Source organism: Desmodus rotundus, chromosome 1, assembly GCF_022682495.2.
Source record: "Desmodus rotundus isolate HL8 chromosome 1, HLdesRot8A.1, whole genome shotgun sequence".
NCBI classification, from domain to species: Eukaryota; Metazoa; Chordata; class Mammalia; order Chiroptera; family Phyllostomidae; genus Desmodus; species Desmodus rotundus.
The window spans coordinates 57,017,793-57,042,951 of NC_071387.1; the positions used below are offsets into that span (position 1 = coordinate 57,017,793).

General features: G+C 39.3%; 1 pseudogene; it reads left to right on the top strand.

The window, feature by feature from the left end:
- The first annotated feature begins 12,414 nt into the window (after positions 1-12,414).
- On the top strand, positions 12,415-13,436 carry LOC112302744 (glyceraldehyde-3-phosphate dehydrogenase-like; annotated as a pseudogene).
- Positions 13,437-25,159: the final 11,723 nt, after the last annotated feature.

Below are 25,159 nucleotides of genomic sequence, written 5' to 3' on the forward strand. Positions count from 1 at the left end.
GTAGATGCCACTGAGTGAGTCTGTGTACACTGTGGCTGTCACATTCAAAATGACTGAGCGAAGAGAGCAATGAGTCTGCATCAAATTCTGCCTTAAGCTTGAACATTCCTCTGTGGAAACTATTTGCATGATTCAGAAGGCTTTTGGGGACGATGCAATGAGTGCAGCACAAATAAAAGTGTGGTACAAATGCTTCAAAGATGGTTGAGAATCCGTTGGAAGTGATCCACGTTCTGGAAGGCCTGCAGCAAGCAGAACACCTGAGAAAGTTGAACACATACGGGCTGCAATCACCAAAGATTGGTGACTGACAGGGCAAGACCTAGAAGGTGATATGAGGATTCCAAAACCTACTGTGTCCGAGATCTTGATGCAGGATCTTGGCATAAAATATGTTGTGGCAATTTTTTTCCCACAGCTTCTGCTCCCTGAGCAGAAGGAACATTGTGCTGCAGTTGGGAGAACACTGTGAGGTCCCAAGGTACCTACTTTGAAGCGGACTGAGGTGTCATTGTACTATGTACAATGCTTCTTGTATCTTGTATCTTCTTCAATAAGATGTCTCTATTTTTCATATTAAATGGATGAATACTTTCTGGACAGGTGCCCGTACATTGAGATGAACTAATACTTGCCTGTCCAAGAAAACATGTATGAAGATATTCATTATAGCATTGTTTATAAGAACCTCAAATTTGAAATACTGGTGTTCATTAATAGGTAGAAAGTTAAATAAAATGAGATATATTCATACTATGAAACATAATACTCAATTTCAAGGCGATGAAGCAGATAGGTCTCAATATATGCCAATAATGACAAATATAAAACCATAATGTTGACTAAAAACCTTGCAGAATGATAAATACAGTGCACTACACTTTATATAAAACTGGAACAGAGCAATGCTTTATAACGGTGGATATATGTGTGTGTGTGAATATGAATGTGTATGAATGCATCCATAGCAACTTGTAAGAGCAGACAACAGCTTCACAGCAGTGGTCGCCTCTCAGGTAGAGGAAGGGTAATAGAGTGAGAACTGGAGTTCCAAGGGGACTTCAGTGCTATTTGTGGTGTTTATTTCCTTTATTTAAAAAGCAGAGAAGAGGAATATGAAAAAAGCTAAAAATTGTCATATTTTAAAACTCCAAATTGTGTTTATAAACATATCTCAAAATGAAATGAAACATGAAATGAACAACACAGAAAAATAGAGTGAGCCAAGGAGATGGATGGAATACCGAAAAAAGTTGAACTTAGGAGAGGGAAGGTATCCAGGCAGTGGGAACAGTCTGGGCAAGCACCCAGAGGTGTGAAATAGGCTGTTATGTGTAGGGGACACATGATTCACTATGGCAGTTTGAAGTGTGAAGTCGGTGGGAAGTGGCAGGGGAGAAATTTGATAGGTAAACAGAGAGACTATGGAAGAGTTAACACACTTGGGTTTTATCTGTGGGTGTTGGGAAGCCTTTGGGGGTTTTAAGGAGCAAAATGATTATTAGATATATATTTCTAGCAGATCACACACACGGCAGCTTACAGATGATTTTGAGGTTGTGAGAGTTATATTAGGTTCCTCCAGAGAAACAGAACCCATAGAATGTGTATATATGTAGAGAAGATTTATTTTAGGGAGTTGACTTACAAAAGCAGGGAGGCTGACAAATCTAAATGTGCTAGATGCCTACTGAGGCTGGAAACCCAGAGAAGAGGACCTCTAATGCTGTAGTTCAAGTCCAAAGGCCACCAGTCAGAGAAAAGCTAATAATGCAGTTCAAATTTGAGACCATTTATTGACAGAATCTTTTTTGCCAGGAGAGGGGGGCTATTCAGACTTTCAACTGATTAGATAAGGCCCATCCACATAATAGGGGCAATGTTCTTTACTCCAAGTCTACCCGTATAAACGTCAATCTCACACAGAACACCCTCACAGAGACATCCAGAATATGTTTTGATCAAATATCTGGGCCCTGTGGCCTAGCCAGTTTAAAAAATAAAGCTAATTATCACAAGACTGCAGGCAGGAAACTAATCAGAAAGAATAATTGTAATAATCCATGCTCCTAATTTAGAGCCTCAAAACATAGTAACTCCCTGGCCAGTGTGGCTCAGTTGGCTGGAGCATTGGCCTGCAACCTGAGAGTTGTGAGTTTAATTCCTGGTCAGGGCACATACCTAGGTTGCAGGTTCAATCCCTGGTCCTCATGGTCCAGGTTCGTAAGGGAAGCAATCTATCAATGTTTCTCACATTGATGTTTCTCTCTCTCCCTCCCTCTCTCCCTCCTTCTCTCTCTAAGGCAATGAAAAAATGTCCTTGGGTGAGGACAAAAAAAAAAAGATTAAAAAGAAAACATAGTAAAAGTTGACTACATGTGTTAATTTGAGTTGATTTTATGGGTATTTTATTTTCCTTTTTTAAATTGTTATTCAAGTATATTCGTCTCCATTTTCCCGCTGCCACTTTCCCCCACCTCCCACTCCTTCCCCTCTTTGGCTTTGTCCGTGGGTCCTTTACACATGTTCCTCATGACCCTTCCTGTTCTTCCCCCATTATTGCCCTTCCTGCTCCCCTTTAGTTACTAGGTATTTTAAAAATCTGATGCCATACTGGGTGCTGTAGGCCTTAGAAAAAAATCTGACAAATTTGTTTTAAAAACCTGACACACACAAATACATATGTATGCACATATGTGTATACATGTACATGTATATGCCATACAAGTTGGTGTGGCCGACTACACCTTCTCAGTGACTGTGTGCTCCCATCAGCGTCATTTGGAGAATGTTCTGCAAGTTGTTTATTCCTCTGGGCTTCTCCTTGTGCCATTTGTTTTGTGATCTGATGAACAGTTTTGATTCATAATGTCTGATAAAATGTACCAGTGCAGGATGCCAATCCCCCCAAAGAAAGACTCACTGTTGAGAGTACTAAATGGAAATTAGTTGTTCTCTAGATCTATAGACTTCAATAGTCAGAACAATCTGCCAAGAAGATAGACTGACCATCTGTTAAGTCCACCCTACATTGACCAAAGAGAGCTAACTGTTCAGGGAGTAACATCCACGTGAGAGAAGATGAAAAGTGTTAATAAATTATGAGTGATCAGAAACATCATGTGTCTCATCACAAGAAATACAAAGATAATAAATTTAAGCTCTATCTTTGAATGATGCTAGAGTTGCAAAAATATTTGTAGACAGTTGCGCTGGGCCTAGGAATTCAAATCCTGCAATAACCTGCGTGACCATAACGTCAGTGTGAAGTAAGTGCTGACCACCTACCGTGTGCCGTCTCCTCGAGGGAATTGCTGGTATGGTCGTTCTCAGAATTAATCCCCCGGTTCTTTCTCAATCTGATTATATATGTCTTCCAGGAGAAATTTATGCCAATGAACATTTTCACCTCTTAACAAAAGAGAGGCTTAAAGCATCCAAGTACTATTTTACTTTCGTACTGGGCAGTAAGGCTCTCCAGATTTTAGGTTGAATAAAGTTTAAGCTTATAAAACATCCAGTGGCACTCAATCTTCTCAACCGCCATTGCCAAGTCTCCACATTTTGGGTAAAAGCATGCACTTCATTGAATTTTGTCCTTCATTGTTAGTTATTTGACAATGCAAATCTATTTATTAAATCATGTTTATTATATCATCTATTTTTATATAAGCAGATTTATAGTAAGTATGTTGGAAATAAAAATAATGTCAGGATGATGTTTCCTTTGACTGCGATATCGACCTTTTGCACAGAGTTCTGTGTGCACTCGCTCCACCACTTACTTAGTGGGTGATTTGGGGTAGATCACTTACGCTTTCACATCCTCAGCTTAACATGTGCCTTTGCTTCAGGAGGGATCTGTTAGAGAGCAGTTGTAATGATTAAATGTTCATGGAAAGCTCTTCATAAACCTTAATGGGCTATGCTATAAATACAGTTAGCTTTATGGATAGTAATCTGATTGCAGAAAATAGAGGATCACATATTCTAATAAGTAAGGATGTTTTTTCTCAGTATATCAATGTACACACTAAAATGCATTCAAAAGACTCTCCTTCCATAGGCTTAAAAGCAGTCTATTTTTCTAGGGACTGTTGAGGTTGGCATTTTTCATTCCTCCTCAGAATCAGAGTATAGTTGAGCTGAAAGGGACCTTGGAGACCATCCAATTCAGTGCCTGCAATAGCCTCCCTCTCCCATTTTACCATAATGTAAAATTTAATGCGAACATAAAATACAACTTTCTGGATGGTTTAAATGGATTTCACTTTAAACACTATATGTTAAAATATATTTAGATTCTACTAGGACATAAATGAAGCCTGAAATTCAAGAATAAGAATAAAACTTCCTAAGGGATTTTTTTTTTTGTAAGTGAAGAATGAAAAGGAGTAAAATAGAAAGTTGTTTGGTGTCTCTGACATGTTACTGCAATAATGTCTGGTAAAGTGTGTCCATATAAAAGAGATATATGACCACTATCAAATAACAGCAGGGAGGGATGAGGGTGAATGAAACTGTGGAGAATGTGGAAAACATCAATGATTTCCTAATTCCCTGTTATCTATGAGCTGATTGGTCACAGATAAAATGCATAATTCCATCATTTTTCCAGTGATGTCATACCTGCTAAACTGAGTTGCTATTCCCCATAATTAGTTGAGGTATATGAAAGAAGTGAAAAATGCATATAATATTAGCCTAAGAAAGATTAGAGGTAACTAGGGGTATAAGTATTTTATAGAAAAATAAGCATAGGCTGAATAAACAGCTGTTATACCTCACATCTTCCTTTAATGTTGAATTTCCCAATATTTTCAAAAATGTCAATGCTCTATGATTTACAAAGACTATCCCAAAATAGTCTTTGGAATAGGTAAGCACAGAGACTACAGAAGAGTTAAGGCACTTGGGTTTTATCTGTGGGTGTTGGGAAGCCCTTAGGGGTTTTAAGGAGCAAAATGATTATTAGATATATATTTCTAGCAGATCACACAGACAGCTTATAAGAAAAGACATTCACAGGACTCCTTAAACACATATCATCTGCTTTATCATGTTTAGAAAGAGAAATGTTGCAAATAAATATTTAACTATCAAGAACACAATATAAGGGGCAACAAGTGCTTGCGCTCATGACTAGTTTTTAAGCAATATGTTTTATGATGGACTTAAAGCCACCCATCAACTAGGAGAAGCAAATCAGAGTAAGGCAGCATTTTATGCAATGTTATGGTCCATGAAGCATAAAAGGAGCAGTGATATTCTGTTTGGGTTCTAACTGGTATCAACTAAAATTGGAGTAGCCAGTTCTCCTGGGGACATAGCTCAGAAGATAACTTTTATACAATATAACACTGTGGGCCAGAGAAATATAAGGAGTGTTCCTCTAAGCAAGGAGAAAGAGCATCAAACCTAGAGGAGTTGTGAAAGAAGAAGTTACAAAGTAATGAATGACGGTGAGGTTAGCTTTGCAAAAAGAAGACAGCTTCCTCTGAAGATGAAGCAGAGGAGCAGAGCAAGAGGAACCTGTTTACAGTGGAATTAAAGGTAGGTGCCCCAAACATTTTCATTTGTAGCAGAGAAGATTTGATGGAACTTAAACCAAAGAACTTTAATCATATCTGTAGAGAGTGGGCCTCATGCTTAAGGAGATGAGAGGAAAAATTCTTGGTGGCCCTGGAGCGTTGAATCACTTTGGAGCAGTGGCTGTGAGTCGTGTAACAAGGGGGATATGTGAGGACAGAATAACAAGGGTGCTGGTGAGCTCTGAGCACCCAGTTGATGTTAGCATGGAGACAGTACGTTGTCACGAGTCAGAGAGGAAAGAAATTACTCAGCACAGTAGCTCAGGGTAGGCAAGCAGTCAACTACAAGATCCCAGTGTGGTCGGTATTGAAATGATCTGTAATTGGATTGAAGCCAGACAAGGAATGAGTGACTCCAGAGGGGGCCTCAGAGATTATTAGAAGTTTGACAAGGGATGGAAACTGTGAGGGGAGGCAGGCTCAGACTCTGGATACAGGCAGAGAAGGGAGACTCTAGCCATAGTAAGTTAAGTTAAATATCAATACTAAAAAAAAAAAAAAAAAAAGCAGAAAATAACCCATGGAGAAAGAACACTCAATGAACACATCTGAAAATTTAGAAACAGAATGATAATAAAAATCCAATATATAAAATGTTGTTAGTTGCAGCTCAAACCACTCTTAGAAGAAAATTTTTGTCCTTAAATGCCTTTATTACAAAAGAAAAAGAAAAAGATGAAATGTAATGATACAAGAGGTAGGAAAAATATCAGCAAGGTAAACAAAAGTATATGATGTGACTTTATACATACAAAGATAAAATAATAATTAATAAATACATTTAGCAAGGTTCTTGAATATAAGGTAAATATACAAAAATCACTTATAGTTCTAAAAATATAAAATAAAATAATAAACTATGAGAAACAACTTTAAATTAATAAAAATAAATCCATAAAATAAATAGAATCTTTATACATAAAGTATAAAATATTTTTGAGAAAAATTTAATACTTAAATAAAGGAGTAGACTATGTTTATGAATTGGAAAATTCAATATTATAAAATGTCAACTATCCTCAAGTTGCTTTATAAATGTAATGCAATCCCAATAAAATATACATATTTGTGTGTTTATTTGTCCTGTGTACTGTTGGAACTTGATAGGCTGACTTTAAAATTTATATGAAAATACAATGGATTAAAAATAGCTAAAATATTCTTTTAAAAAAAATTTTTATTGTTATTCAATTACAGTTGTATGCCTTTTCTCCCCACCCCTCCACCCCACCCCAGCTGAACCCACCTCCTTCCCCCACCTCTACCCTCCCCCTTGATTTTGTCCATGTGTCCTTTATAGTAGTTCCTGTAATCCCCTCTTCCCACTGTCCCCACCCCACTCGCCTGTGGCTATTGTTACAATGTTCTTAATTTCAATGTCTCTGGTTATATTTTGTTTGCTTTTTTCTTTTGTTGATTATGTTCCAGTTAAAGGTGAGATCATATGGTATTTGTCCCTCACCGCCTGGCTTATTTCACTTAGCATAATGCTCTCCAGTTCCATCCATGCCATTGCAAAGGGTATAAGCTCCTTCTTTCTCTCTGCTGCCTAGAATTCCATTGTGTAAATATACCATAGTTTTTGGATCCACTCGTTTGCTGATGGGCACCTAGGTTGCTTCCAGTACTTGGCTATTGTAAATTGTGCTGCTATGAACATTGGGGTGCACTGGTTCTTTTGGATTGGTGTTTCAGGGTTCTTAGGGTATAATCCCAGCAGTGGGATTGCTGGGTCAAAGGGCAGTTCCATTTTTAGTTTTCTGAGGAAAGTCCATACTGTTTTCCACAGTGGCCTCACCAGTCTGCATTCCCACCAACAGTGTACTAGGGTTCCCTTTTCTCCGCATCCTCTCCAACATTTGTTTGTGGATTTATTTATGTTGGCTACTCTGACTGGTGTGAGATGGTACCTCATTGTGGTTTTAATTTGCATCTCTCTGATGGCTAGTGATGCTGAGCATCTTTTCATATGTCTCTGGGCCCTCTGTATGTCTTCCTTGGAGAAGTGTCTGTTCAAGTCCTTTGCCCATTTTTTAATTGGGTTGTTTGTCTTCCTGGAGTGGAGTCGTGTGAGTTCTTTATATATTTTGGAGATCAGGCCCTTGTCTGAGGTATCATTAGCAAATATGTTTTCCCATACTGTTGGTTCTCTTTGTAATTTGGTGCTGTTTTCTTTAGCCATGCAGAAGCTTTTTATTTTGATGAGGTCCCATTTGTTTATTCTTTCCTTTATGTCCCTTGCTTTAGGGGACATGTCTGTGAGGATATTGCTGCGTGGAATGTCTGAGATTTTCCTGCCAATGTTTTCCTCTAGGACTTTTATGGTGTTACGACTTATATTTAAGTCTTTTATCCATCTTGAGTTTATTTTCGTGTATGGTGTAAGTTGGTGATCGAGTTTCATTTTTTTGCACGTAGCTGTCCAGATCTCCCAACACCATCTGTTGAAGAGGCTGTTTTTGCTCCATTTTATGCTCCTGCCTCCTTTGTCAAATATTAATTGACCATAAAGACTTGAGTTTATTTCTGGGCTCTTTGTTCTGTTCCATTGGTCTATGTGCTTGTTTTTATGCCAGTACCAGGCTGTTTTGATTACAGTGGCCTTGCAATACAGTTTGATATCAGGTATTGTGATCCTTCCTGCTTTATTCTTCTTTCTCAAAATTGCTGCAGCTAGAATAGCTAAAATATTCTTGAAGAAAAATAATGACAGAAGAACTTTATCATATATCATCAGTTACTTTAAGACTCCATTAACTAAAACTGACATTATTTCATGGGTAGAAAAATGATCAATGGACATAATAGTGGCCAGTAAGAGACCCAGGCACATAGAGATACCTGACGTACAACAGAGCTGTGCAGTGAGCAGTGGAGAAAGGAAGGTCTTCGTAATAAATGAATTCTGGCCTCTACATCACAGCATAAGATAATCCTACCCAGAAAAATTTAATGTTGTAACATTAAAGAAGACAAAATAGGTCTACACAATAATATATGAGAATAATTTTACTATCTTGGAGTAGAAAAAATCATAGACACAAAATACGTAAAAATTATAGTATAATATAGTACATAAAAGATACATAAAATACACAAACACACAAGAGTTTTAAGTAAATGAGACTTTACAATAATGTGAATTTCTGTTCCTCAAGAGTAGTTAAAAAAGTTAAAAGGAGAGCTCCAGGCTCAGAGAGGGTATTTTCAACACATGTAACAAAGAGAACATGCAGATCTCCCAGGAATCGTTAAGGAAAGATAGCTCTCTAACAGAAAAGGCGGGGCAAGAGGGTTGAACACGTAACACCCAAGAGGCCAATAAACACATGAAGAGGCACTCGATGTCATTATTACTGAGAGAAGTCACGAGGAGATACCACAGTCCACTCACCATCACTATAATGGTGAACATTAAAAATCATTGACATTTCATATGTTACGCATGTTAGTGAGCATGTGGAACAACTGAAATGTTCATCGACAACACAATAAGAGAACAACTCATGGAACAGTCCTACAATGGAATTTTACTCAGCAATAAAAATGAACAAATTCCAGGTAGTTGCAAATGTGTGAAATCTCACAGACATATGTGTAAAAAGAAGTGAAACACAAAAGAATGCATACATTTATTAAAGTTTATATATACGTTTTATACAAAGTTCAAAATCAAGCATAACTTAATTCTGTTAGAAGTTAGGAGAGTAGGCAATTGGAGGGAGAAGGAGAAGGATCATAATTGGAAGGGACAAAAGAAAGTCATTTAGGGTGGTGGCTACGTTCTCTGTCTTGATTGGAATGGTGACTACGTAGGGTCTTCCCTTCGCAAAAATTCCTTTACCTGTACCTTTGCTTTGTGTACTTTTCTATGTGTGTGCCACATTTCAACAAAAAAACTGAAAGAAAAAAAGAACGTGAATGGAATATTTGACACTATTTCTCCTAATTACAATATAATACATTTCTAATGCAATTTCCCTCTTCTAGTGCAGTGAACAACCTTTTTCAGACATGTATGTACCTTGGATTCTAGAATCTTGTTTAAGCAAAATGGCAAACATGATGATGAGGGCTCAGGAAAACAATATTGCATGCATTACAGTTATTCAGCTTCAGAGCAGGGACCTGGGCGCCTCCCCCCTTTTGCCCTTTGCCCATCCATGCACAGCCTGGGCCCGCTCCTGTTTGTACGGCAGCCTGAGGCTGTTCATCAGATTATTACTCAGTTTCTCTACCCCTAACATGTAGGTGGGAATATTCAGAGAAGGACTGGAGGAAGCTCAGCTCCATTAAAAATACTAATAAAAGTAGAACATCAATTTATTAAATGAAAATCCTCTGATCTGTTCACTGTAGCAAACAGCTGTTACTCTGTATCCTACTGTGGGCCTTGGGACCCAGTGACACTAGCAGGTCTGCCTCTGTGCACATTTCTCTCAGCTGCTCAAATAAACAGCTCCTGTCTCTTCCTGTCGAGAGGCAGGGTTGTTCCTAGTTGTCAAACTCAAATAATCCCCTTCAAACAGAATCCCTGGCAAGTTCAAAGAAAACATGCCAAACCTCACTGCTTTGGGGGATAATGGACACCAAGAATTGGCTGCAAGAGCAGAAATAGAAAGATGCCTTTGAACATGAAACATTAACAAACCAAGCATTATTACAAATCTTTCTCCCGGAACCCATGACCTTTCCCCCCAAATTAACTGCAATCCCTGGTGCTCTAGTTCTCCCTTTTCTACTGAATTCATATTCCAATACTTGAAATTCACATTTACTTAGTAGCATAAAATTTTACTTTTATTGTTTTCAAACTATGTAAATATATACAATGTAACCAAGTCATAAGATAAAGTAGGTAGGACTAGATGTCCAAACACACTTTGACCCTCATTCTAATATTAGGGGAGATATAAAAATATTAAAAAGCTGATAATGCACAAATATTGTATGAACTCTGTCTAGTCAGTAAACAACTATTGGCCATAAACAACCAATACAGATAATTTATCTATATACTTTGTAACTGATAAAAGACACTGATTTTCTTTTCAAGATTTGGAAAGATGTTTTTCAATCCCTTGTCAGTTATTACATTCTTTTCTTGTATCCCACAGACTCCACCCCTACAGGAAGATAGACATTATCTATCTATCTATCTATCTATCTATCTATCTATCTATCTATCATCTATCTACCTACCTATCTACCTATCTCTGCTTCAGAAAACAAGGTCCATCATTTAACTGATTTAGCAGGCAGGACTGAATGTCGGTTTCAGTGCGTGAATAACATCAATAGTGAACATAGCACAAGTGATTTAAAATGGCATGCTACTGTGCAAATGTTATATGATTGCTTATATTCCTCATTTGATTCCTGCCTTTATCCACACTGAATTTCCTGACTTCATTTTAACAGGCACCATGCAACTTATTTCCAAATCCCAGGCAGCTCCTAAACTTCAGAAATAATTGATTTCTACTTATCTCACAATAATGTTTTAAGAATAAATGTGATAACTTGCCAAAAAGCATTTGAGTTCATTAGAGAAAAGGTACCATATAGGAGAAATGTGATATGACAATGGCTGTGGGTTTCACATGGCGTCCGAGCCTTACATTTATCTCGGCAGGAGGTCTCAGGCTTTTCTGTCAACAGAATGCCAGCCTTGACCCATAGGACCCGTGACAGAGAGGTACACCTGGATGAACATTTAACTAGGAGTCAGGAGCCCCCAGTGTTTGCCATGGTTCTTTTAATTAGCACTGGTAAATTTTTATAAAACCCTGTACCTCTCTGGGCATCAGGTACTCCATCTTTAAAACAACATAGAACTAGACACTACATGAACTTAAGGGGTAGCTCTCACCTCCAGCCTTCTGTAAATCTATGATTCACTGTGATCCTTCACACTTAAGAAGGTTAAGAACTTGATCTTGAGAGTAAATAACAGGATGACGATGTAGGAGTGAAGGTTCTACCTTCACTGAAATGCATACTCCCATCAAATTATTTCAATTTCTCTTTCATGGTGACTCAATATGATAAAAGCCTTCCTTTATCCTGCGCAAGCTGACTCTCAATTACTTCACCATATTTATTTCCTTCAAACTCACTACATTCTGCATCCTTTTTCTCTCTCACTATTTTGAACAGTTGTCTCCTCAGATAGAATGTAGGCTCTGTGTTTACTGCCGAGTCTTTAGAATCCAGGGCAAAGCCTAGCACATAGAAGGGTTTAAAAACATGTATTGGGTGAAGAGCTTAATGTAAGCCAAAACTATTTAACCAAGTGTAGCATGAGGCTAGATCTGTTTAAGAGAATGATATTTAATAAACACTAGTGTATGGAACACTTTGTTTTCCTATATATTCCAAAAGGACAGATTATGTGCAGAAATTGACCAATAAAAAATGTGAGGGAGTTTTCCCAGTCTAACTCACATTTGTCAGATCACTGGCTTAAGTATGATGAGATTTTGCAATAATTCAAGGAGAATAGTCCTCTATTTTGTATGACATGACATTAATTGAAGAGAAGCTTTTGTTAATCCTAGAGTGGTTACTTCTACTGACTGGGACTTGGTTTTAAAAAATATACAATTGAGATGCAAATTTTCATCAAAGTTTGCTGAGTGTTTGAAGCAGTTTCATTTTGTGCTAATTACATAACATAATATACAAATTGCTATATGTTATCTTTTGGAAAATTAATTTACATAAATGGGCATAAAAGAAAATTTAAGGCTCTCTCCTCCTGCTGTCCGATAGACAGCAGCATCTTCCTGCGCAGTGGTGGCAGCCTCAGCCCTGAGACGCGATGGTGGACACCGGAGTGAACGGATTTGGCCGTACATCTGGTCACTAGGGCTGCCTTTTACTCCGGCAAAGTGGATGTTGTAACCATCAGTGATCCTTTCATTGACCTCAATGACATGGTCTACATGTTCCAGTATGATTCTACTCATGGCAAGTTCAAAGGCACAGTCAAGGCTGATAACGGGAAGTTTGTCATCAATGGAAAGTCCATTTCCATTTTCCAGGGGTAAAATTCCACCAACATCAAATGGGGTGATGCTGGTGCTGAAAATGTTGTGGAGTCCACTGGTGTGTTCACCACCATGGAGAAGGCTGGGGCTCACTTGAAGGGTGGAGCCAAGAGGGTCATCATCTCTGCCCCTTCTGCGGATGCCCCATGTTTGTGATGGGTGTGAACCATGACAAGTATGACAACTCCATGAAGATTGTCAGCAATGCTTCCTGCACCACCAACTGCTTGGTCCCCCGGCCAAGGTCATCCATGACAACCTTGGCATTGTGGGAGGCCTCCTGACCACAGTCCATGCCATCACTGCCACCCAGAAGACTGTGGATAGCTCCTCTGGCAAACTGTGGTGTGATGGCCAAGGGGCTGCCCAGAACATCATCCCTGCTTCCACTGGCACTGCCAACCTATGGGCAAGGTTATCCCTGAGCTGAATGGGAAGCTCACTGGCATGGCCTTTCATGTTCCCACCCACAATGAGTTGGTTGTGCATCTGACCTGCCACCTGGAGAAAGCTGCCAAATATGATGACATCAAGAAGATAGTGAAGCAGGTATCAGGGGGCCTCCTTAAGGGCATCCTGGGCTATACCGAGGATCAGGTTGTCTCCTGCGAGTTTAACAGTGACACCCACTCCTCCACCTTTGATGCTGGGGCTGGCATTGCCCTCAATGACCACTTTGTCAAGCTCATTTCCTGGTATGACAATGAATTTGGCTACAGCAACAGGGTAGTAGACCGTGTGGTCCACATGGCCTCCAAGGAGTAAGAGCCCCATGGACCACCAGCCCCAGTGATAGGAATAGAGACCCTCAGCTCCTGGGGAGTCCTTACCCCAAATCGATCCCACAACACACTGAGAATCTTCTGGCCTCCAGTTTCCATCCTAGATCCCCTGAAGAGAGGAGGGGCTTAGGGATCCCTGCCTTGTCATGCACCATCAGTGAAGTTCACTGCACCCCCCCCCCAAAAAAAAAAGAAAATTTAAGGCATAAGAAATGGCTTTTAAAAGTATTCTCAGCATCTGTAACTTCAACAACATGCAGGTTCTATTTGCTATTGCTATTTATTGTGCACATCTATTTTTAAAGATCCCAAGGTTAGCAGAATTAAAAATATGGATATCATTTGCATTGCTCCAGACCACTGGATCACAGAATAGCAATTTGTATATAGGTCATCAGGAATTTTTATAAAGGGAATCTGCGGTTGTATCTTCTGTAGTCAGAGAATTCACTGTTTCATGATGTCATTTCTCGGGTCACTCTTGAGAACTGATTGTCACACAATGATTCAATCAGCTGTTTGATTGATCTGATTCAGTTCACCCATGACACCTGGACCAAAACATTTCAAGGTCAGGTTATTTGTGTCTGACATTGATGGACATGTCATGCAACATCAAGGAATAAAAGAGTTCAGTATATTTAAAAACTCCCCCACACCAAATACATTTCCATCACTTTCCTTAAAGATAACTGGGACTGTCTGAACTGAATAATGTTAGCTCACTGATTTCATTTGATAGCAGTGTTTGGTACGGAGTTATACAGTTCATGTGGTTAATACTCAAAGTATTGAAAATCATCATGGTGCTAACACTTCATTGAAGAATTGCAGTTTTGTGTTCAAGTGACCTGAATGTAGTGTTGGGGAAAACTGTCTAACATCAAAGTGAGCAGATAGCTTGTGTAGCCAGACAACAAGCACAGAGATATAATACAATGCTATCCAATTTGACACGTTTTAAAACAAGTCTATATAACTGTGGAGGGGCCTTAGATCATCCTTTGAACAATCGGTCCCAAACATACTTATTTTTATGTATCATAACATGTGTTAAAGTGTTCATCCCACTAATATCCATTGAGCATTTGATACTATGAATCAGGGAATCTTCTAGGAGCCGGGGATATAGCATGATATAACTTATACAAAAATCTCTTTCTATTGGAGCTGAAATTCTACTGGGCAGAGGTAGATAATAAAGGTATTAAAATTAATTAAATAGTATATTAAGAAGTGATAGTGCTATCAAACAAATAAGGATAGGGTGGGTGGGAGTGCCTTGGGGTTGGAAGATTCAGTTTTAAATAGAGAGACCAGGGAGCACCTTGCTGAAGGGTGACAATGCAAGAGACTAAAAAGGCTCCATTGGTAGGGAGCTGTGCAGCAGTGGGAAACTTGCTCCCTGCAGACTGAGTAGCAAGTGCACAGGCAGGAGGCTGGGCTCTACGTGACATGTTTGAGGAACAGTAAGGAGGTCAGCATGGCTGAAGAACAGCAGAACAGGGAAGTAGGAGGAAGCTATGAAGTAGGTTGTGTAGGACCTTGCAGACCGTCACAAAGACATTGTCTTTTACAAAGGCGATGTGACAGTAATGGGGGACCGTGAGCAGAAGTGACACTTCTAAGGTGACTGACAACATCTGAATTACAGTTTAACAGACTTACCCATCTCACCATGAGTAAAAGTGGCTTCAGAGTAGGATGGAAGAGATGTGTTCAGTTAGGATCACAATGCTGGTGGCTCGAACCAGAGTTTTAAACCATAAACTGCTCATCTGCCAGCCACACTTCTCCTCCTTGAAATCATGCCTGAATGGCTCTGGAAGGTCTCAAGAGTTATTCTAGTAGTTCTCACTAGTGAAGTCTATTTATTCCATTATGTAATATAATTTATAAATGTAGTCCATTTAACCTTATTATATCTAAGTTTTCTTATTTGTTAAGTGGGGTTAGAAATAGTGCCTAATCCGTTGTTTAGAATATGCATGTACTTATGAGAAGCTATAGTAATTAATTAAAACAATACAGTATTGACATGAAAAGAGACACATAGATCAATGGGGCAGAATAGAATACCCATAAATAAACCTACACATGTGTAGTCAATTAATTTATGACAAAGGAGACAAAATATACAATGGGGAGAAAGACTCCTTTCAACAAATTGGTGAGGGGAAAACTGGACAGCCACACCCTAAAGAATGAACCTTGACCACTGTCTTACCCCATATACAAAAACAAACTCAAAATGGATTAATGACTAGAATGTAAGTATTGAAACCATAAAACCCATAGAAGAAAACATAGGTGATAATTTCCTTGAAAAAGGTGTTGGCAATGACTTCTTGAATCTGACAGCAAAAGCAAAGGAAACAAAGGCAAAAAATAAGTAAGTGGAACTGTATCACACTAAAAAGCTATTTCATAGCAAGGAAAACATCAACAAAATGAAAAGGCACCAACTGAATGGAAGAAAATATTTGTAAATCATACATCCGATAAGGGCCTAATATCCCAAATATATAAATAACATAACTTAATAGCAACAAACAAACAATCTGATTAAAAAATTGGCAGAGGATCTGTGGACATTTTCCCAAAGAAGACATACAGATGTCCGACAGGTACATACAAAGGTGCTCAACATCACTAAGCATTAGAGGAATGCAGGTCAAAACCACAATGAGATTTTCACCTCATGCCTGTTAGAATGTCTATTGTCAAAAAGAGAAGAAGCAGCGTTGGAGGGAACGTGAAGAAAAGGAAACTCCTGTGCCCTGCGGGTGGGGACGCAGACTGGTAATGATGCCACTATGCAAACCAGTGTAGAGGTTCCTCAAAGGTCTTTGGGACTAGAGTGAGTGAATTTGGAAGAAGAGAAAAGGGGTTAATTTTAGGAAGTAAAGTTGAAATGGAAGAAATATGTTTCATTTTAAAATTGTATGAATGGAATGTAATTATGAGAAACTCAAAGCAAGCAAAGTTATTATGATGCTACCTTGTTAAATTACATTCCTGGTTTGTTGGCCTCTTACTGAAGACTTCAAGCCAGCAAAGTTATTACCTCTCTTATTAAATGACAATTATTTAGTTTCATGTAGTGATTAATGTAGCACCTGACTCAGCTCCTAAATGACCGCCCTGAATTGAGTTTACGAAGGCAGTGCTTGAATGTGAAGATGGAAGAAGTGTGTGCATCTCTTAATACAAATTGCTCAGGTAGTCTGCACACCTGATTCCGGCAGCATTGGAAGACACGGTGTATAAAATGAGTTCGCTGGAGCAATGCCAGATTCAACCGCCCAGCTGTTGTGCAATGTCAGTGTGAGGATCATCTGTTGCTTGTTATTTCACCAAGGAAGAAAAAGAATACCTAAATTAAAAATTAAAAAGAAAAAGCCTCCTCCCAATTGTCTGCTGGAAAATGCAGTTTAAAGTAAAACAACACTTTATTGTAAAATGTATCCCCGCTGATTCTTCCATAGACAAAGTCCTTGAGGAATCAGTCATCTATTTCAAGTAGCAGCAGAGCTTGGGAGCTGAGCTGAGCTGCATAACTCTCAGCTTTTTATTTATTCACAAGGAAATCTTGACTTAAATCAGCTAGACTCTACCTTGGCTTCACTTGATCATCTAGATTGACACAGGGGTTAGAGAAACAATTTATGCAATTCAAAGGGGCCACCTTGCCTAAGAGTAAATCAAGGTGATTTTCCTAAGGCAAGTTTTACATAAAGGGTCTTGCGCTTCTACAAGAAATAATGTAGTTGTCCTCTCATTGCTTAATGGAGGTATGGGAACATTCTCATGATAAATTATTACATATCTTCATTCTCATTTTTCTTTGAGTATCAGTATCTGTAATTGATCCAAACAATTCAAAATTATCAAGTTGATTCAGGCAGCTTTAGCAGAGTTCTGAAGGTGCTCTCGTGCAAGAAGTTGAAAGTTGAGGCTAAATTCCTCTTTGTGTTGACTATTTTTTTAAAAAGGAGGCAAAACCCACTTATATAGTTTTTCTTGATTAGTTGTAATCTTTTAAAAAAACAATAAAAGAAATTGAAATTTTGTACTTAAGCTTTGGCAATTTCAGCCATAAGGACATATTGTCTGCTCTTGCTCCCCGATTGAAGCCTCAGTTGATCCCACAGTCATTGCATTTTGGCATTCTATGGAATCTTCAAACATTGCTTAGGTCAAGACTTGTATTTATCTTTATTTTGTAGTGACACACTTAATGTGTTAAGCAACCAGTCCAGTTTGGCCAGATATTACGTGGCAGAGTTAAGGCTGGAAATCAGGGCACCTTCGTGAGGCTTCTTGTGCCCCTCCTCCTATAGCACCACCTCTAAAGAGATTGGTAAAACACGTTTCATCCTTTCTGTGGGGTCAGATCCTATGGCGGCTCCCCTAGCCCTTCCTTACGTTTCCTCACGCCTTATGTTCATGCCCCATAAAGCCCTCCGTCCTTAGGAGTAAACAAGACACATAAGTGCGTCCAGTAGATAGAATATGGCAAAGGTGAAGGAATACTGCAGATATGAACTTTGAGTTTTAAATTATTTAATTCAAGTGACTCAAAAGGCAGATTATCTGAAGGACGGCCTTAATCAGACAAAAAATATACAAAATAATGTAAAATTATGCCCAGCAAAGTGAAGAAACACTATAGGATAATACTAATTTCACCATAGATATAGCTTGCTACTGTACCACATGATGTTTAAAGTGCTTGAAGTAGATTCTTTACAACTCTCAGAAGGATATAATATCATTTTATTGCCCCCTTTTTTGAGATTGGTAAAATAAAGTACAGTTGGGGTTAGGTAACTTCCTGATGTTACGTAGCTCCCGACAGCAGAGTTGGCATTAGTCCTCTGCAGTCTGCTTCCAGAAATTCCCACTGAATCACGGAGCTCCATGCCTGTCTGGATTAAGTGTTTGTGTAGTATGTTAAGTACTGGTGTTCATGTATTATGTATTATGTATTGAGTGCTTCAAAAAATAGAGTATTTCCATTGACATACATTGCTGGGAATTAAAGTCAATGTTATTGTTGAAGAAATTTTCAAGGACTACAAATGAGCAGCACCCAAGAGTGTTATTTTTAAGCAGAGGTAGTGTTCAGCTTTTGTTCCTAACAATGGAACACTTACAACGGGATGTGGGCAAGGTTTTCAAGTAGGACACTTGATGAAAGAGAAAGAGTATCATAGCTGAAGGATTGTTTTTCTACGTCTCTCACCAAAAGGATCATTTAAAAGGATCTCTATATCTCTCAAAATATCAACATTGTATTTTCTCTAAAGCAGATGTATTTCTTAGCCACTATCGTACACATTTTTAAAGTCTATAGGGTGGATGATATGTTTAACCAACCGTTTCCAGCACATCAAAATGAGGATGATTTTTTTCTCTGAAAATATTATTTTTAAAGCTTCTCTCATTTGTCTTGCATAAACACAAAACATAGGTATTGATTAAAGTGTATAATTCACTAATTTTGTAGTTATTTCATTAGAAAACAAAAATTCTGTGGCTGTTCATAGCTTGAGAAATCTATTCTTAGCGACTTTTTGGTCAACACTTAGTTTAAAGGGAATTTCTCCTACGATAATGGCATTGTGCTGATCAAGACTGAGAAGAAAATGGAAGCATGCACATATTATTTATCTTTTAAATTATTTTACAACCACATAAATATTCTACTCTTGCCACTTTGTGCAAATATTTTGTAATGATAATGTCCCACGTCTCAGAGAAAATGTTAGTGTCAGCAGAGGTAAACACGCAGCGTGCTCGTTCTTGCTTCGAGGTGTGCACCGTGCCCCTGGGAGCTTTGATGGGTACTAATGGACACTCCTTACTTTTGACCCTTAGGTTGGAAATAACTGCTTGTTGTTATTTTCCAGGAAGAATAAAAATTCATTCTAATCACTTTAGAAGTCTCAGGGCTTTTCTCTCCTTATAAATAGACAAATAAATGGCTGCATTAGCACTTGCATTTCAGTGTGAGCTGAGGACATTTTAAAATGTCACAACTCAGGGTTAACACTCGCATTTTTGACATTTGGCCTTCAGATTTTTCTCCTTAATTGTCTGTTTGCCGCCTCATTGCCACAAACAGGAATGTAAGGTCAAGTGCATCTCTTTTCCTCATTGCCATAAGATATAAAATCCAAAAGTTCTAAATATTTCATATGTTGTGGGCAACGAGACTTTCCCAATTTCTATACTAGTTTAAACTTTTGAATACAGGGAGGTTTTCTGCTCAGGCCAACACTGCCCCCAGCTAGATTGTCAGTTAGTTGATTCCAACCTCAGGCTGCTCACTTATTAGCAGATTCTGGTGGGTTTGTTTTTCTGGACTAGTGGAAACGGTTTGGGCTAGCCTTACAAGAGCAAATACAAATGCAGCCGACACGCAGTAGTGTGCTGTTACGTAAGAGATCGAATACATTGTCAAGGTGATAAAGTTAAAGGTTAGCTGACCGCTATGCCTGGGACTTAGGGTTTCTTTTAAAATCAGGATCACTTCCAGAATGGCACTGGCTGAACTAAAGAATGACCTCCATCCACAATGTCCACTTAAGAGGTGTAAAAAATATTCTACATCTAGGAGCATGGAGCATTAAAGTTATTGCTGGCTTATACCATCCGTTATGAATAATTATTTGATGGTGGTTTTAACATAGAAATGTTCAGTTTAGTCCAGAATTCATGCTGTTTTTTACCCAGCCAACAAACCTATATTGATAATATTTTAATAAGTACGATGCTGGGTTCATTATTAGGGAAATGAAGAAAAAAAGTTGCTCCTCTCAAAAAACGGAGGAGGTGAAAGACTGACTTCTGTCTCCCATGCCGCCCTTTGTATATGATTTGGCTTTTGCTTCCCCACTAGGTTATTATGACCTTTACAGACCATTATAAGGCCCAGAATGCACACTAAATCCTTAGCTGCTTTCCCAGGGCATCCCGTATTGAAGCCACAGTTCTATCCTCTTCCTCCACCCCAGCTATGAAATGCGGTTTTAGACTTTTCTTAGAAAATATAAGTGGCTGAATTCTGGACTCCACCCCCTTGGTCACAGCTGAAGTGACTAAGGTTGGGCCCGTATCCCAAGGTTAGAAATTTGTAAGCTGAATACCAGCATCTGGTGTGGCTTTGAGCAAAAGCTTTGTCCTATTATGGACAGAGATGACTGGTTAGGTCAGTCACAGACTTTCTCTGGGGAACCTGAACCAGTGAAACAAAAAAGCTGACTGTAGCCAGCAGAAGCAAAGAGAGGTACAGCGAAAGATGGTACGTAGGGATCATTAGCAGCTGAGGCTCTGAATAAACAGACACACTAATGCATAAAAGGGAAATAATGAAATGCTGTCACTGTGGCTGAAGTGATAGAGACAATGACAACTCACTTTTAAAAAAAAAATCGAATCAGAGTAAATTTCTGGAAAAGCAAAAATCCTGGACTTCCATTATCTCTGAACAGGCTATGCAGCTGCTCCTGGATCTTATTTCTCCCTTGTAGTCTTCTAATAAATATCCATTATTTAAGGTGAACTTCGTGAGTCCCTGCCCCTTTCAAATGAAAGAGTCTAAAATATTTCATTACTACAAATGTGCAAAATAGCTACAAGGTGCCCTAATGAGTTACCAAAGCAGAGTATAGGTCCCTGACCATGAAAAGTTTGTAATATCATAGTCAGAAATATGATGTGCATTAAGGAGAAGATAAATCACAAAATATAAACATAGAGACATGATTATGATCCATGCTTGATCATTTCACAATGATTTATAGATAAATCCAAATGAGGGCAGCTGTGAGAGGTTCCTGAAAGCAGCCACTTTACCCTGCATGCCCGGGAGGGAATGTCTTCCTGTAGAGAAATGTGCATGGCGCCTCGAGGAGGAGGAACTCGGACACAGGACTGACAGATGGAAAATTATTGATACATGTTTTCAAAGAATATATGAGAGAATTTTAATTAAGTGCCAGCCAAGTTGCAGATATCACACTACATTTATACTCTCACATATATAATCACATACACAATACCATTTAATACTTATGAAAACTATGGAAAGTAAACATTCTAAACTCTAAAAATTAAAAAAAAACAATTGAGGCTCAGGGAGTTTGTAGTGACTTCCCCAAAGTCAAGTTTGAAATTAAAAATCATTACATCCTGTCTCTAAAACCCACATCATTTTATTTTACCAATATGCCTGCTCTTTACTCAACACAGACCTCTGATGTCTCTGTTCCTCTGAACCTTCTAGAAAGAAAATTCCAGCTAAATTTTAAGTGTTGTCAAGGGAGGGACTGTCTCCACTTAATAATATTGGGTCTGGTCACGCAGTAGGTGGTCAAAAAATACCTGTTGAACAACTGCTTTAAAGGAGCTTTACTTCACAAACATTATTACAGATTACCCCAAATCAGCCTCGGCTATGCAAATGCAGCTTTGCTTGGCTTTCTGCCATTGCAACAAACCGAAGGTTTTCTTCCATTTTTTTATTGTGTTATTTTTCCATTAGATTTAGTCCTTTAAGGGAGTCCTTAAACTCCCTTCCCCCCTCACAATCATCACACTGTTGTCCATGTCCATGAGTCCTTTTTCCTTTTTGCTTGATACCTCCATCCCCTCCCTCCCTTCCCCTTAGCTGTCTTCCTGCTCTCTCTGAGTCTGTCTCTATTTTGCTTGTTAGTTCAGTTTGGTCAATTAGATTCCATGTAAGTGAAATCATATGGTATTTGTCTTTCTCTGACTGGCTTATTTCACTCAGTGTAATGTTCTCCAGGCCCATCCATGCTGTTGTAAAGGGTAAAATTTTCTTTTTTTTATGGCCAAGTAGAATCCCAATGTGTAAACATCCATAGCTGTTTATCCACTCATCTGCTGATGGACACTTGGGTTGCTTCAATATCTTGGTGATTGTAAATAACACTGCACTGAACATAGGGGTGCCTATCTGCTTCGAATTAGTGTTTTGGGTTCCTTCATATATAATCCCAGAAGTGGAATCACTGGGTCAAAAGGCAGATCTGTTTTTAATTGTTGGAGAATCTCCATACTGCTTTCCACAGTAGCTGCACCAATCTGCATTCCTACCAACAGTGCAGAATGGGTTCCCTTTGCCTCACCCCCTGCTGCCAGCACTTGTTGTTTGTTGATTTATTGATGATAGCTGTTCTGATAGCTGTGAGGTGAGATGCAAATTCACGTAGAACTTAAGCCTGAGGGCTCCAGAGACCATGTCTGTATTGGAAACCTGACTGCCACTTCATAGCTGTGATGATGGAAGCAAGTTACTCAACGTTTTAAGTCTCAGTTTCCTCAACTGTAATGAATTAATAATAGATAACATGTTAGGCATAAATATTAAATGAGTTAACATTATGAAATATTTATAACAGTATCAGAAAAATGATAATCACTCAAAAAATGTGAGCTGTTTTGAAAAAGCCTCAAGGGGTTTTCATTCAATATTACTCCTATTTTTGTCCTTTAGTAAAGAGCAAGCTTTTCTCACATTGTTTGTGACTTATAAGATGTCACAGCCTTGGAATTTGGCTGTATTCATGGGAGGGGGGATTTTGTGGGGAGGGGTATTCCTGTCTTGAAAGGCCTGACACAAGTTAATATAATGGGGGGCCCCAAAACCACACACTTATCTTCTGGGGGGGCAAGCCCCTTGTAGAACTGGCCTCCCCAGCTAGGTGAGGGTTCTGGGAACTGATCTGTATTAGTGTACCAGCTGGTATTGTTGTGAGAGGCTGCATTTGGCTTTAGTGAATCGTTTTGGAAGACTCTTTCAACGTGTTTGCCCATTTCCTGATGGGTGAGTTATGAGCACACCTGCTCACTGTGCTGAGTGCTCAGGTGTTTTTGATCAAAAACAGCATGACTCCCATGCCCCACCCTCCCATTTCACCTGATCTCACCCCAAGTGACTTTTTATTTTGTTTCCCCAGTTGAAAAAAGTCCTCAAAGGGAAATGTTTTGCTGAAGTGGATGATGTGAAATCAAAAGCAACAGAAGCACTAAAAGGCATCAATATTGACATGTTTAAAAATTATGTTGAGCAGTGGAAAAAATGTTTCGATAGGTGTATTGCATCAAATGGAGAGTACTTTGAAGGTGACTGAAGTTTAAACATGTAAGATTAAATACACAACTTTTCATAAATAATTTCTGTGTTCTTGGGGTCCCTCTTTGTAAATATCATACTTTTGAGAAAAGCCTTATCACTTCTGGTCAAGAGGCAGTATAGGCAGACATGGCTTGCCTCTTCACGCAACCACATCAAAATTACAACTAAAATGTAGAACAACCATTATTGAGAACCATCAGAAATCGAATTGAATGGAAGTCCAACAACTACAAAATTTCATTCATCCAGACTGGCAGGAGGGGTGCAGATGGGGAGTGGTCTGCTCCCTAACCCATATGTGGTGGATAATAATTCCAGAGGGATATCTTGGGAGTCCCAGCTCCACATCAGGCCCCCTGACCCAGGGTTCCAGGGCCAGGAAGGTAAGTCCTCCAAACTTCTGGCTGCAAAAACCAGTGGGGATTGAGTCAGTGGAAGATACTTCTGGAGTCACAAGCAGTTCCTTTAAAGAACCTTTACATGGACTCACTTTCTCAGACTCACTCCCTCTGAGCTCCAGTATGTGGTTAGCAGCTTGAAAGGCACCAGTGGTATTAGATAGGGAGGAACTGAAGTATCTGGCATCAAGGCAAGCAGAGGCCATTGTCCCTATTCTGAGGCTTCCTCCCACAGAGCCACAAAGCTGACAAGTTGGTGCCATATCTGAGACTCCATCAACCTCACTGACATTGTTTGTCCTGCCTTGGAGATCCCTAGATTCCATCCCACCCAATTTACTGGCCCCTGCTTCACAACTTCCTAAGTTCTCTCAAACAATCAACAGCCGGTCTCAGCGAGCCCCAGGCCCAGCAATTGCAGCAGCCAGCCTAGATTCACAGGTTATCTTTGCCTGGGAATCTCCAAGCCCAGCACAATTAGCAGCCATTTCAGATTGTTCTAGAGCTCAGGCAAGGTGGCACTGGGAAAAACACAGCTGGGGACTGACCTTACCAGCACCACCCAGGAAACCCCAGAGCCTGCACACTCAGTGGGCAGCTATAGACCACGTCAGAGCACCACCACCCTGCCCCAGAACAGCTGGTCAGTGGTCACAGCCAATCCTTTGAGCTGACTGGCCTGGGTAAATCCCTCCCATTAACCTGCCAACAGTAACCTTCCAAGGCTCAACTACAAGAGGAGGGTGTACTCAGCCCACACAAAGGATGCACCTTGAGTACCCAGCTTGGGTTATAAAAGAGGTTGTGCTACTGGACCCTACAGGACACCTACTACATTAGGTAACACTACCAAGATAGGAAGTCATAGCAGCTCTACCTAATACATAGAAATAAACACAGGGAGGCTGCCAAAAGGAGGAGATAAAGAAACATGGTCCAAATGAAAGAACAGATCAAAACTCCAGAAAAAGAGCTAAATGAAATGGAGAAGGAAGTCTATCAGATGCAGAGTTCAAAACACTGGTTGGAAGGATGTTCAAGGAACTTAGTGAGGAGCTCAGCAGCATAGAAATGATCCAGTCAGAAACGAAGGATACACTAATTAAAATAAAGAACAATTTACAGGGAAGTAAATGTAGAATGGATGAAGCAGAGAATCAAATCAATG